The sequence below is a fragment of the Ovis aries genome, chromosome 10, assembly GCF_016772045.2.
Source record: "Ovis aries strain OAR_USU_Benz2616 breed Rambouillet chromosome 10, ARS-UI_Ramb_v3.0, whole genome shotgun sequence".
In the NCBI taxonomy this organism is placed as follows: domain Eukaryota; kingdom Metazoa; phylum Chordata; class Mammalia; order Artiodactyla; family Bovidae; genus Ovis; species Ovis aries.
In genome coordinates, this window is record NC_056063.1 from 27,883,040 (window position 1) to 27,896,120 (window position 13,081).

The 13,081-nt window shown below is 39.7% G+C and overlaps 1 protein-coding gene and 1 long non-coding RNA gene across 4 annotated transcripts in view; one reads left to right on the top strand and one right to left on the bottom strand.

Annotated features, from left to right (window-relative positions):
• Window positions 1-13,081, top strand: part of STARD13 (StAR related lipid transfer domain containing 13) — a 573,794-nt gene that overhangs the window by 137,036 nt on the left and 423,677 nt on the right. The gene's annotated exons all lie outside the window — the stretch shown is intronic.
• LOC132657298 (uncharacterized) overlaps window positions 1-13,081 on the bottom strand; it is a 50,092-nt gene that overhangs the window by 13,641 nt on the left and 23,370 nt on the right. Inside the window, exon 3 of the long non-coding RNA XR_009595230.1 lies at window positions 5,829-5,940. This is a non-coding gene — a long non-coding RNA (uncharacterized LOC132657298). The remainder of the gene's footprint in view (window positions 1-5,828; window positions 5,941-13,081) is intronic.

Genomic DNA, 13,081 nt, shown 5'->3' on the forward strand with positions numbered 1-13,081 from the left:
GGTCCTAAATGTGAATGTCAGCTAGAGTATCTTTGGTAGGACATTCTTTCCATTGATAATTCCTTCACATAATGTCAACTCTTAATGCATATGAGTTAGTCGGGGTTCAAAGGTTCACACCAATAATAATGTTTGTTTCCATGTGCCCATTTGGATTATAATAGATCTGTGACTATCACTAGGTTTATGAATCATTAAAGTTGACTAACAGTTCCAACAAAGGTCTGTCTAGTCAAGGCTATGGTTTTTCCAGTGGTCATGTATGGATGTGAGAGTTGGACTGTGAAGAAAGCTGAGTCCCGAAGAATTGATGCTTTTGTTTTTGCATTCCCAAACATGGGACATAGACTGGCGATTCAATTCACATGATAGTATACATGTTAGAATGGCATTCTCCCAAGTCCAAAAGTCCGTTATACTCTGTGTCTGTCTTGCATACAGGAGCCATCTTCCAAATTCCAGTCCTGAGTAATACTCCATTGTGTATATGTACCACAGCTTTCATGTCCTGGCTATTATAAACAGTGCTGAACATTGGGGTACATGTCTCTTTCAGTTTCTCGGTGTATGCCCAGAAGTGGGATTGCTGGGTCATAAGGTAATTCTATTGCTTGCAGATTTTTGGATCGCAGCCATTCTGACTCGGTGTGAAGTGGTACCTCATTGTGGTTTTGATTTGCATTTCTCTAATAATGAGTGATGTTGAGCATCTTTTCATGTGTTTGTTAGCCATCCGTATGTCTTCTTTGGAGAAATGTCTATGCAATCCTGAGAAAGAAGAATGGAACTGGAGGAATCAACTTGCCTGACTTCAGGCTCTACTACAAAGCCACAGTCATCAAGACAGACACCTTATCTTTGACAAAGGAGGCAAGAATATACAATGGAGTAAAGACAATCTCTTTAACAAGTGGTGCTGGAAAACTAGATCACTTTCTAACACCCCACACAAAAATAAACTCAAAATGGATTAAAGATCTAAATGTAAGATCAGAAACTATAAAACTCCTAGAGGAGAACATAGGCAGGCAAAAATAAACAAATGGGATCTAATTAAAATTAAAAGCTTCTGCACAACAAAGGAAAATATAAGGTGAAAAGACAGCCTTCTGAATGGGAGAAAATAATAGCAAATGAAGCAACTGACAAACAACTAATCTCAAAAATATACAAGCAACTTATGCAGCTCAACTCCAGAAAATAAACGACCCAATCAAAAATGGGCCAAAGAACTAAATAGACAAAGAATTGATGCTTTTGAACTGTGGTGTTGGAGAAGACTCTTGAGAGTCCCTTGGACGGCAAGGAGTTCCAACCAGTCCATTCTAAAGGAGATCAGCCCTGGGATTTCTTTGGAAGGAATGATGCTAAAGCTGAAACTCCAGTACTTTGGCCACCTCATGTGAAGAGTTGACTCATTGCAAAAGACTCTGATGCTGGGAGGGATTGGGGGCAGGAGGAGAAGGGGACAACCGAGGATGAGATGGCTGGATGGCATCACTGACTCGATGAACGTTGAGTCTGAACTCTGGGGGTTGGTGATGGACAGGGAGGCCTGGCGTGCTGCGATTCATGGGGTCGCAAAGAGTCGACACGACTGAGCGACTGAACTGAACAGTGACAGTTTTTCTAAAGTAAATTCTATTGACTTCAAGTAGCAAAAGAAAACACAAAGCCACTGAAACAATCTTTCTGGTGTCAGTAGGTCTATGAAATTAATGAAATTTGAAAGTCATCTCAAAATAGAGTTCACAGAAAACCCTCAGGGCAAAAAGGAGTGGATTAGAGGAGGTGATGCTGAAAAAAGTCTCTGCTCATCCCCACTATACTGACCTTTCCAGGAAAAGTTTGAATTGGTGGAGGCTGAAACTAGGTTAGAGATATGAGAAACGTGATTCCAGTTCTTGTTTTACATCAACTAGAAATAGATGTAGGTTAACAAGTTTCTCTTTGAAAATGAAATTCTTTCTCATAGCTTAGTTAGAAAGAAGTTAGGTTGGGGGCCCATCTCAGGGCACTCTGGACATTGGCATCCATATGCTGTGTGGAACCAGAGAGAAGTCAGGGCTCTCTGAGATTATGTACAGTTAGCATATTCTTAATTCAAACTATTTTTACTGGGCAAAGAGCAGAGGTAAAACCTTGAAGAAAAGGCTTTTTTAAACCGATATTTGAGAATTCATAAATGCTCATTCATTCATTCATAAATTCATAATTCATTCACTCATAAATGTTCACATCTCCATAGTCAACTCTCTAAGGCAATATAGGACAAATAAAATATGAGAATATGGGTCAAAAAACTTCCAAGTTTGCTTTCCACCTTGCTATTTAATAGCTGTGTAACCTTGAACAATCTGCTTAACCTGTCTTGGTCTCAGTTTTCTCATCTTTAATTGCTTGTATGAGAATTGTCTGTGGTGTTTCATGATAATGTACAAAGAATGCCGCTGCCTAGTAGATACTCAATAAATGTCAGTAATCTCCCCTTGTTTTGTTAAGTTTCAGTTCAGTTCAGTCGCTCAGTCGTTCTGACTCTTTGTGACCCCATGATCCAGAGCACGCCAGGCCTCCCTGTCCATCACCAATTCCCAGAGTTTACCCAAACTCATGTCCATTGAGTTGGTGATGCCATCCAATCATCTCATTACCTGTCATCCCCTTCTCCTCCTGCCTTCAATCTTTCCCAGCATCAGGGTCTTCTCAAATGAGTCAGCTCTTCACATCAGGTGGCCAAAATATTGGAGTTTCAGCTTTAACAATGAACACCCAGGACTGATTTCCTTTAGGATGGACTGGTTGGATCTCTTTGCAGTCCAAGGGACTATCAAGAGTCTTCTTCAACACCACAGTTCAAAAGCATCAATTCTTTGGCACTCAGCTTTCCTTATAGTCCAACTCTCATATCCATACATGACTACTGGAAAAACCATAGCCTTGACTAGATGGACCTTTTTTGGCAAGTAGTATCTCTGCTTTTTAACATGCTTCCTAGGTTGGTCATAACTTCCCTTCCGAGGAGTAAGTCTTTTAATTTCATGGATGCAATTGCTATCTGCAGTGATCTTGGAGCCCAAAAATATAAAGTCAGCCACTGTTTCACATCTATTTCCCGTGAAGTGATGGGACCAGATGCCATGATCTTCATTTTCTGTATGTTGAGCTTTAAGCCAACTTTTTCACTCTCCTCTTTCACTTTATTCAAGAGGCTCTTTAGTCTTCACTTTCTGCCATAAGGGTGGTGTCATCTGCATATCTGAGGTTATTGATATTTCTCCTGGCGATCTTGATTCCAGCTTGTGCTTCTTCCAGCCCAGCATTTCTCATGTTGTACTCTGCATAGAAGATAAATAAGCAGGGTGACAATATACAGCCTTGACATACTCCTTTTCCTATTTGGAACCAGTCTGTTCTTCCATGTCCAGGTCTAACTGTTGCTTCCTGACCTGTATACAGGTTTCTCAAGACACAGGTCAGGTGGTCTGGTATTTCCATCTCTTTCAGAATTTTCCACAGTTTTTTCTGATCCACACAGTCAACGGAATTGGCATAGTCAATAAAGCAGAAGTAGATGTTTTTCTGGAACTCTCTTGCTTTTTCCATGATCCAGTAGATGTTGGCAATTTGATCTCTGGTTCCTCTGCTTTTTCTAAAACCAGCTTGAACATCTGGAAGTCCGTCGTTCACATATTGCTGAAGCCTGGCTTGGAGAATTTTGAGCATTACTTTACTAGTGTGTGAGGTGAGTGCAATGGTGCGGTAGTTTGAGCATTCTTTGGCATTGCCTTTCTTTGGGATTGGAATGAAAACTGACCTTTTCCAGTCCTGTGGCCACTGCTGAGTTTTCCAAATTTGCTGGCATATTGAGTGCAGCACTTTCACAGCATCATCTTTTCGGATTTGAAATAGCTCAACTGGAATCCTATTATCTCCACTAGCTTTGTTTGTAGTGATGCTTTTTAAGGCCCATTTGACTTCACATTCCAGGATGTTTGGCTCTAGGTGAGTGATCACACCTTTGGGATTATCTTGGTCGTGAGGATCTTTTTTGTATAGTTTTTCTGTGTATTCTCGCCACCTCTTCTTAATATCTTCTGCTTCTGTTAGGCCCGTACCATTTCTGTCCTTTATCAAGCCCATCTTTGCATGAAATGTTCCCTTGGTATCTCTAAATTTTCTTGAAGAGATCTCTAGTCTTTCCCATTCTGTTGTTTTCCTCTATTTCTTTACATTGATCGCTGAGGAAGGCTTTCTTATCTCTTCTTGCTATTCTTTGGAACTCTGCATTCAGATGCTTATATCTTTCCTTTTCTCCTTTGCTTTTTGCTTCTCTTCTTTTCACAGCTATTTGTAAGGCCTCCTCAGACAGCCACTTTGCTTTTTTGCATTTCTTTTTCTTGGGGATGTTCTTGAACCCTGTTTCCTGTACAATGTCATGAACTTCTGTCCATAGTTCATCAGGCACTCTATCTATCAGATCTAGTCCCTTAAATCTATTTGTCACTTCCACATAATCATATAAGGATTTGATAGGTATGATATAATATGTGTAATCATAAGGGATTTGATTTAGGTCATACCTGAATGGTCTAGTGGTTTTCCCTACTTTCTTCAATTTAAGTCTGAATTTGGCGATTATGATCCCAGCCACAGTCGGCTCCTGGTCTTGTCTGACTGTATAGAGCTTCTCCATCTTTGGCTGCAAAGAATATAATCAGTCTGATTTCAGTGTTGACCATCTGGTGATGTCCATGTGTAGAGTCTCCTGTGTTTTTGGAAGAAGGTGTTTGCTATGACCAGTGCATCCTCTTGACAAAACTCTATTAGCCTTTGCCCTGCTCATTCTGTACTCCAAGGCCAAATCTGCCTGTTACTCCAGGTGTTCTTGACTTCCTACTTTTGCATCCCAGTCCCCTATAATGATAAAGGACATCTTTTTGGGGTGTTAGTTCTAAAAGGTCTTGTAGGTCTTCATAGAACCGTTCAACTTCAGCTTCTTCAGCATTACTGGTTGGGGCATAGGCTTGGATTACCGTAATATTGAATGGTTTGCCTTGGAAATGAACAGAGATCATTCTGTCGTTTTTGAGATTGCATCCAAGTACTGCATTTGACTCTTTTGCTGACCATGATGGCTATTCCATTTCTTCTAAGGGATTCCTACCCACAGTAGTAGATACAATGGTCACCTGAGTTAAATTCATCCATTCCAGTCCATCTTAGTTTGCTGATTCCTAGAGTGTTGATGTTCACCCTTGCCATCTCCTGTTTGACCACTTCCAATTTGCCTTGATTCATGGACCTAACATTCCTGGTTCCTATGCAATATTGCTCTTTACAGCATTGGACCTTGCTTCTGACACCACTCACATCCACAGCTGGGTGTTGTTTTTGCTTTGGCTCCATCCCTTCATTTTTTCTGGAGTTATTTCTCTACTGATCTCCAGTAGCATATTGGGCACCTCCTGACCTGGGGAATTCACCTTTCAGTGTCCTATCATTTTGCCTTTTCATACTGTTCATGGGGTTCTCAAGGCAAGAATACTGAAGTGGTTTGCCATTCCTTCTCCAGGGGACCATATTCTTTCAGACCTCTCCACCATGACCCATCTGTCTTGGGTGGCCCCACATAGCATGGCTTAGTTTCATTGATTTAGACAGCTATGGTCCATGTGATCAGACTGGCTAGTTGTCTATGATTGTGGTTTCAGTCTGTCTGCCCTCTGATGCCCTCCCTCAGCGCTACCATCTTATTTGGGTTTCTCTTACCTTGGACGTGGTGTATCTCTTCACAGCTGCTCCAGCAAAGTGCAGCCACTGCTCCTTACCTTGGACATGGGGTAGCTCCTCTCCGTCACCACCCTTGAACTTGAGAGTGGGGTAGCTCCTCTCGGCTGCTGCCCCTGACCTTGGATGTGGGATAGCTCCTCTCGGCTGCTCCTATTTAGGAGTACATATTTGTTCACTCACTCAGTCGTCCATTCTTCAATTACCTATTTATATGTATGTGCCTAGCACTGTTGTAATCAAATGCAGTTATTCGTCAAATCATTCATTTTCAATGTTATTATCTTTACAATGAAGTACTGTAGCTTTAAAAATAATTAATTCCTTCTGAGTTAATTAATAATAAATTCCTCCTTCCATAAGTCAGTTACTTTGGTATTATAAATGTTCATGGTTTGAAATTATGTACTGTATATGTAAAATGGGATGAAAAGTATATCAACTGAAATACCTTAACAATGAAACAGAAATAAAAGTCTCACTGAGACCTAACAAATTCAAAAGGATATTGTTGGTAAACTTTTGTTTTTATGTAATCTGTTACAGGGTTACCGTATTACAATAACTAACTACCAAAACAGCTATAGAGTTGATCTTGGGTCCACTGGGAGTCCAACAATATCCTAAAAATACACTGATTAGAACATCTTTCAAATTTTTTTCAAATCCTACAGGATTACGGTGGGGAAAGCTCTGGTAACTATCCTCAGAGAATTTTTTCTATAATCATTATATTTTGGGATGGGAATTCTAATGAAAGAGTGATAAATACTGAAATAATCTAACAAATAGCCTTCTGTTCTCAAAAGCTAAATTACAGGGAAAATGGGCATGAGGAAAAAGCTAATTTAAAAATTGTCTAGAAAATTTTCTCACTTGTTTATGATGTATTTTAAGAAATCAAATTCTAACTTATTTAAACTTGGTTAGCAAGTTCAAAATTAAACAGGAGAACATTAATATTTCCTTAAGGCCACTGCACTTGTAATTTTTGAATGAATATTAAAGTTGAGCTTAAGAGTTGGGCTTAAGTCGTATTCATTCAATTATGATAGTTTTGATAATTTTTGTATTCCCCTGGGAGTTGGACATTTTATACGTGTGTGTGTGTGTGTGTGTGTGTGTGTATTTTCTAATTCTAAGGTCATGATAACAACAGTCTATCTTGCTTCTGGAGGTACAAAGTGGGGCCATACTGGCCTTGAATCAAACTGATTTCCTTTGATTAGTACGACTCATCTACCTCCTTCACATTTTTTTATAAATACAGAGTTCTTTTTTTTGGGGGGAGGGGGTTTACATGTGGTTTTTAAAATGCATTTTTAAATTAATAGGCTTTATTTTTAGTCCAATTTTAGGTTTACAGAAAAACTGTGTGGAAAGGACAGCATTCCCAAATACCCCATGTCTCCCTCTTTCCCTATCCCAACACTATTTCCCCTATCATCAACATCTTTCATTAATGTGGTGCATTTGTTGCAATTGATCAGTCACTATTAACACATTAATTGAAATCCACAGTTTACATTAGAGTTCACTCTTTCTGTCGTACATTCTATGGATTTTGGCAAAAATTTCATGATATATATTTGCATTATAGTGTCATACAGAATAGTTTGACTGCTCTGAAAATCCCCTGTGCTCCACCAATTCATGGCTCTATCTTTCCCCCAGAATTCCTGGCAATCACTTATCTTTTCATTTGTCTCCATTGTTTTGTTTTTTTCCAGGATGTATGTAGCCTTCTCAAATTACCTTCTTTCCCTTTGGCACTACATATATGTTTCCTCCATGTCTTTTTATGACTTGGTAGCTCATTTCTTTTAAATGCTGTATAATATTCCATTGTCTGGATGCACCACAGCTTATTTCATTCACCTTCTAAAGTATATCTTGGTTGCTTCCAAGTTTTGGCAATTACAAACAAAGCTGAAATAAACATTTGCATGCAGATTTCTGTGTGGACATAAGTTTTCCATCTGGGGTAAATATTGAGGAGCACAACTGCAAGATTATATCGTAACAGTATGTTTCATTTTGTAAGAAATCGTCAAACTATCTTCCAAAGCTTTACCATTTTGCATTCTCATCATTAATGGAAAAGAGTTCTTCTTTCTTCATATCCTCACCACCATTTAGTACTGTCAATACTTCTGAATTTTAGCCATTCTAACAGGTATGTAGTTGCATGTCATCGTTGGCTTAATTTGTGATCCCCTTGGAAGATAATGTTGGGTATCTTTTCATATATTTATGAAAATTTGTCAAGGTATATTTTCTTTGGTGTCCAAGTTCTTTGGACATTTTAAAATTGGGTTGTTTTCTTACTGTTGCACGCTAAGGTTCTCTATTTTAAATATCAGTCTTTCATCATATATTTTTCAAGTTGTTGTTAGCTTATCTTTTCATTCTCTTTAACAGTGTCATTCACAGAGCAGAAGTTCTGAATTTTTACCTATTTTTTTCCTGGATTGTGCTTTTGGTGTTATGTCTAAAAAGTCATCATCCAACTCAAGGTCATATAGATTGTCTTATATGTTACCCTCTAGGAGTTTTATAGTTCTGTGTTTTAAATTTATGTCTATGATCCTTCTTGAGTTAATTATGCAAAAGCTGTAAAGTCTATTTCTAGATTTATATATTTTTTCCATGCAGATGTCCAATTGTTCCAGCACCATTTGTTGAGAAGATTATCATTTCTCCATTGAATTGCTTGTGTTCCCTTGTCAAAGATCAGTTGATTAAATCTGTGTGGGTCTTTTCTGGGTTCTCTACTCTGGAGCTTATGTTATTATCAATAATTGTGATTTATATCCTTTTGCTTCATTGCATTATTGGTTATTAATAATTTTCTTCTTGTTTTATTCAGGTAAAATTTAGATACAGGAAAACACACAGACTCCTTCTCTTCTCATACCTGATGAGCCTCTTGATTTTTTAAGTACAACAATATTAAACAGCTGATATTTCATAATGTAGTATTTATGAGGGAAAAACCTTTTAAAAACTGAAAGCCCATCTTAAGTTCAGTTTAGTTCAGTTGCTCAGTCATATCCGACTCTTTGCGACCCCATGGACTCCAACACACCAGGCCTCCCTGTCCATCGCCAACTCCCAGAGTTTACTCAAACTCATGCCCATTGAGTCGGTGATGCCATTCAACCATCTCATCCTCTGTCATCCCTTTCTCCTCCTGCCTTCAATCTTTCCCAGCATCAGGGTCTTCTCAAATGAGTCAGTTCTTCGCATCAGGTGGCCAAAGTATTGGAGTTTCAGCTTTAGCATCAGTCCTCCCAATGAATATTCAGGACTGATTTCCTTTAGGATGGACTGGTTGGTTTTCCTTGCAGTCCAAGGGACTCTCAAGAGTCTTCTCCAACACCAGTTTAAAAGCATCAGTTCTTCAGTGCTCAGCTTTCTTTACAGTCCAACTTCCACATCCATACATGACTACTGGAAAAACCATAGCATTGACTAGATGGATCTTTGTCAGCAAAGTAATGTCTCTGCTTTTTATTATGCTGTCTAGGTTGGTGATGACCTTTCTTCTGAGGAGCAAGCATCTTTTAATTTCATGGCTGCAGTTACCATGCAGTGATTTTGGAGCTCCCAAAATAAATTCTCTCAGTTTCCCCTTCCATTTGCCATGGAGAGATGGGACTAGATACCATGATCTTAGTTTTCTGAATGTTGAGTTTTAAGCCAACTTTTTCAATCTCCTTTCACTCTCATCAAGAGGCTCTTTAGTTCTTCGCTTTCTGCCATGAGGGTGGTGTCATCTGCATATCTGAGGTTATTGACATGTCTCCTGTTAATCTTAATTCCAGTTTTTGCTTCATCCAGCCCAGCATTTCTCATGATGTACTCTGCATATAAGTTAAATAAGCAGGGTGCCAATATACAGCCTTGACGTACTCCTTCCCGTACTCCTTTTCCTTTCCTTGACATACTGGTGCCAATTTGGAACCATTCTTTTGTTCCATGCCAAGTTCTAACTGTTCCTTCTTGAGCTGCATACAGATTTCTCAGGAGGCAGGTAAGGTGGTCTGGTATTCCCATCTCTTGAGGATTTTTCCAGTTTGTTGTGATCCACAGTCAAAGGCTTTGGCATAGTCAATAAAGCAGAAGTAAATGTTTTTCTGGAACTCTCTTGCTTTTTTGATGATCCAGTGGATGTTGGAAATTTGATCTCTGATTCTTCTGCCTTTTCTAAATCCAGTTTGAACATCTGGAAGTTCACGGTTCACGTACTATTGAAGCCTGGTTTGGAGAATTTTGAGCATTACTTTACTAGTGTGTGAGATAAGTGCAATTGTGAAACAATTTGAGCATTCTTTGGCATTGCCTTTCTTTGGGACTGGAATGAAAACTGACCTTTTCTAGTCCTGTGGCCACTGCTGAGTTTTCCAAATTTGCTGGCATATTGCATGCAGCACTTTCACATCATCATCCTTTAGGATTTGAAAGAGTTCAACTGGAGTTTGATTACCTCCACTAGCTTTGTTCATAGTGATGCTTCCTAAGGCCCACTTGACTTCACATTCCAGGACGTCTAGCTCTTGGTTGGTGATCACACCATCATGATTATCTGGGTCATGAAGATCTTTTTTGTATAGTTTTTCTGTGTATTCTTGCCACCTCTTTTTAGTATCTTCTGCTTCTGTTAGGTCCATACCGTTTCTGTCCTTTATTGTGCCCATATCTGCATGAAATGTTCCCTTGGTATGTCTAATTTTCTTGAAGAGATCTCTGCCGACCTTACTCTGAGCTTATTTTTCCACAGAGTAGAGGCTGTCACCATCATGACTGCCAGCGTCATGACCAAATATCCTGTAGGTGGACTTGGTTCAGTTTAGTCTGAATCCAAGGTCTGTGCTGCATACACTTGTCATACTTTATGCAAATCAGGTAATCAAGAATCAGTGTCTGCAATTAAAGAAATGGAAATAATTATGCATACTAGTCAGGACCATGATAAGGATTAATGATAAAATGTATTTGAAAGGACTTTTGTAAAATGTGAAATCCTTCAGAGATGCTGGGTGTTACCTTTACTGAATAATAGAACTTGGAAGCTTTCAAAGTGCAGTATTAGAGAAGACTTTTGAGAGTCCCTTGGACAACAAGGAGATCAGTCAATCCTAAAGGAAATTGGTCCTGAATATTCATTGGAAGGATTGATGATGAAACTGAAGCTCCAATCCTTTGGCCACCTGATGCAAAAAACTGACTTACAGGAAAAGACCCTGATGCTGGGAAAGACTAAAGACAGGAGGAGAAGGGGATGACAGAGGATGAGATGGTTGGATGGTATCGCCGACTCAATGGACATGATTCTGAGCAAGCTCCGGGAGTTGGTGATGGACAGGGAAGCCTAGCGTCTTTCAGTCCATGGGGTGGCAAAATGTCAGACATGACTGAGCAACTGAACTGAAGTAAGAACTTGAAAGAACTAATTTAAAGATCAGTACATCTAGATGCCATCAGACAGCTAATGGTTTCAAGTTAGCTATTAAAGCATTCAGTTCAGTTCAATTCAGTTCAGTCACTCAGTCATGTCTGACTCTTTGCAACCCCATGATTTGCAGCACGCCAGGCCTCTCTGTCCATCACCAACTCCTGGAGTTCACTCAAACTCATGTCCATCGAGTCGGTGATGCCATCCAGCTATCTCATCCTTTATCATCCCCTTCTCCTCCTGCCCCCAATCCCTCCCAGCATCAGAGTCTTTTCCAGTGAGTCAACTCTTCGCATGAGGTGGCCAAAGTACTGGAGTTTCAGCTTTAGCATCATTTCTTCCAAAGAACACCGAGGGTTGATCTCCTTTAGAATGGACTGGTTGGATCTCCTTGCAGTCCAAGGGACTCTCAAGAGTCTTCTCCAACACCACAGTTCAGAAGCATCAATTCCTCAGGACTCAGCTTTCTTCAGTCGAACTCTCACATCCATACATGACTACTGGAAAAACTATAGCCTTGATTAGACGGACCTTTGTTGACAAAGCAACATCTTTGCTTTTCAATATGCTATCTAGGTTGGTCATAACTTTTCTTCCAAGGAGTAAGCGTCTTTTAATTTCATGGCTGCAGTCACCATCTGCAGTGATTTTGGAGCCCAAAAAATAAAGTCTGACACTGTTTCATTAAAAGATAATAAAATCACTAAGAATGCTTTTTATAAATGCCTTTCAAAGAAAAAGATTCAACCAAATCTCATCAAGCTGTGTTGAAGTTTGTTACTTAAGGCATATTTTGTTGTTATGCAGTCATCAGGTAGTGTCCGACTCTTCACAACCCCATGAACTGCAGCAGACCAGGCCTCCCTGTCACTCACCATCTCCTGCAGTTTGCTCAAGTTCATGACCTTTGCATCACTGATGCCATCCAACCATCTCATCCCTCTTTTCCTTTTGCCTTCAATCTTGCCCAGCATCAGAGTCTTTTCCAATGAGTTGCTGTGGCCAAAGCATTCAAGTTTCAGCTTCAGCATCAGTCCCTCCAATGAGCATTCAGGGTTGATTTCCTGTAAGGTTGACTGGTTTGATTTCCTTGCTGTCCCAGGGACTCTCAAGGGTCTTCAATACCACAGTTCGAAAGCACCAGTTCTTCGCCATCCTGCCTTCTTTATGGCCCAGCTCTCACAACAGTACGTGACTACTGGAAAGACCATAGCCTTGACTATACGGACCTTTGTTTTTTAACACAGTTTAGGTTTGTCATAGTTTTCCTGCCAAGAAGCAGTCATCTTCTAATTTCATGGCTGCAGTCGCCATCCCACATGATTTTAGAGCACAAGCAAAGGAAATCTGTAACTGCCTCTACCTTTTCCCCTTCTATTTGCCACGAAGTGATGGGACCGGATGCCATCTTAGTTTTTTGAACGTTGAGTTTTAAGCCAGCTTTTTCACTCTCCTCTTGCACCCTCATCAAGAGGCTCTTTAGTTCCTCTTCACTTTCTCCCATTTGAGTTGTTTCATGTGCATATCTGAGGTTGTTTTTTCCCAGCAATCTTGATTCCAGTTTGTGATTAGATATATAATAAAACTATTGTTCTTGCCCACCAATGTTATATACAATATGCTTTGGGAAACAGATGCCTAAGAGCAGGGTTCCAGGACACTGGTGGTTAAGAGAAAGGTAAAAAGCCAGGCCAGAGGGTGTCCTAAATATAGGTATTTTCTGAATTCAGTTTCCTAAGTTGAAATAATAAAAGAACAATCTACTTCAGTTATATTTAATATTCTTTTAACGCACAATTCATAGATTATCTTCTTTTACTCCAGATGGCTCAGAAT